Source organism: Mustela nigripes, chromosome 1 (genome assembly GCF_022355385.1).
Source record: "Mustela nigripes isolate SB6536 chromosome 1, MUSNIG.SB6536, whole genome shotgun sequence".
NCBI lineage: Eukaryota > Metazoa > Chordata > Mammalia > Carnivora > Mustelidae > Mustela > Mustela nigripes.
In genome coordinates this window covers 147,998,098-148,000,625 of record NC_081557.1, presented here as the reverse complement: position 1 = coordinate 148,000,625, position 2,528 = coordinate 147,998,098, and positions in this window count along the sequence as shown.

The window sequence follows — 2,528 nt, the reverse complement described above, 5'->3', positions numbered from 1 at the left end:
GTGGGTATTATAGAGGGCATGGATTGCATGGAGCACTGGGTGTGGTGTAAAAATAATGAATACTGTTATGCTGACAACAAAAAAAATTAAAAATTAAAAAAAAAAGAATTTACATATCCACTTGTAAATGCTTAAAAAAACTGAATACATTAAAACAACTACAACAACAACAATTCTGATTTGTTCATCACTTCAGTGATTGCTATGCCTTGTTTAGCTGAATGAGATCCAAAACTACCTAAAAAATGTATTAAAAATAGCAAACCAAAAATGAAGAGAGCATAGGCAATCAAAGCCAGACAAGTGTTAAAGTAGTCACACCATAAATAGAAGAAATGAGAAGATCAGGAGAAAAGGTCAAAGCAACAACCAGAATGCTTTTTTTTTCCCCCAAAAGACTTTTATTCGTTTATTTATTTGACAGAGAGGGACACAATGAAAGAGGGAATACAGCAGGGAGTATGGGAGAGGGAGCAGGCTTCCCACTGAGCAAGGAGCCCACATTCAGGGCTCTATCCCAGGACCCCGGGATCATGACCTGAGCTGAAGGCAGACACTTAGCAACTGAGCCACCCAGGTGCCCCTGGAATGATTCTGTAACACGTACCCAGATTCCCAAGTGAGAAAATGGGTTACTTCTTACATTGTTTGAAGTTTTGTTGGAATGCTGCCATGGTTTACACATTCGGAGATGGTGAGAGTTGTTTCTTTGTAAAGCAGCATTCTCTCCTGTAGTAGGGGTGTGATTATAGAAGTAACACAGAGCAAACTGCCTTCTTACACTCCCCCTATAAGTAGGACTACATTGTAGGACCTCTAATTTCCAGGATTGATAAATCCCTTTGAGAATTGTTAAATTATCCCTTTTATGTTCAGCGGTTAGAGTGGTGTGTTCTATGATGAAATTTATCACTCTACAACTTAAAAAAAAAAAAGATTTTATTTTTTTATTTGACAAAAAGGGAAAAAAATCACAAGCCAGGATGAGCAGCAGATGGAGAGGGAGAAGCAGGCTTCCCATCGAGCAGGGATTCCCAATGTGGGACTCAACCCCAGGACCCTGGGATCATGACCTGAGCCAAAGGCAACTGCGATTTGGGCTGTGCATGTGCCTGGCATTTAGAGTGCTTTCTCACAGGGTTCTGGCCATGACCACCCAAGACCATGGTCCAGGCCCAGGTAGCTCCCCTGAAGGCCTCTGCCCCCAGAAACAAGTTTGCTGGGGGTTTCTGGCCTATTCTCTTGAGCTTTCTGCCCAAACTAATATTGATTTGGGCAGAAATCTCAAGACAATTGGCCAGCACTGTGTGGTGATTCGGTACACATGCATGCCCCATGTTTGGAGTGCTTTCTCTCTAGGTCGGTGTTGCAACCTTCTGGGACCATGGGTCGGACCCATGAGGATCCCCTGAGAGCCCCTGATGAGGTGAACTCCCTGGGGGCAGAGTTGAGGGAGGGTGTCAGGTGGAGCCTCGGGCTCTGAGATTGTGGTCCAGGGGGCGCCAAAGGTGGGGGTGGTCTCAGAGGGGCATGCAGGTTTCTCCCGCTCTGAGAGTTTTACACAGCTCCAGACAATACTGTTTCCTCCTGGGTGACAGGCAGAGTCCTGGGGTATGGTTCAGGGGTACCCAGTCTGGAGGGCCTGGGGGCCAAGCCGCTCAGGACAGAAGAATGAAAACCCAATCTAGGTTTAGGGTTATGGCCTAGGGGTATGGCAGGCCCAATCTGCTGGCACAGAGGTGGGGTCCGTGGAGGACTGAGTTGAGGGCAGGAGTCAGATGGCACCTCAAGTTCTGGGGGTGGTCTCAGGGGGCAGGCAGTTTTTTCCTGATCTGAGGGTGCTGCACAGCTCCAAACGGCATGGTTTCCTCCTGGGTGGCAAGTGGACTCCTGGGGTGTGGCTCAAAGGGTGTGGCTGGGGGTTTGGGGGCCAGGCTTCTGGGAACATAAGCCTGAAAACCCAACCAAGGGTTAGGATTAAGGCCTAAGGGGCATGGCTGGCCTGATCTGCCAGCACTGAGGCAATCTTCCAGCAGGCTGAGTAGAGAATGGGGTTGGCTGGCATTCTGAGGTGATTCATGCTGTGCATGCACCTGGTGTTTAGAGTGCTTCCTCCCAGGGTTTGGGCCACGACAACTAGGGACCACAAGCCAGGCCCAGGCAGCTCCCCTGAAAGCCACCACCACTGGAAGCAAGTTCGCTGGGGGTTTCAAGCCAATTCTCACGAGCTTTCTGCCCAAATCAATATGGATTTTGGTAGAAAGCTTGTGAGAACTGGTTGGCGTTTTGCAGCAATTTAGGCCATGTGCACGATTGATGTTTGGAGCACTATCTCACTAGGCGCATGTTACCACCTTCAGGGACCACAGGCCAGACCCATGAGGTTCCCCTGAGGGCCCCCACTGAGGTGAGCTCCCCTGGGCGGAGTGGAGGGTGTGCCTGTACACATTGGGAGATGGTGAGAGTTGTTTCTTTGTAAAGCAGCATTCTCTCCTGTAGTAGGGGTGTGATTATAGAAGTAACACAGA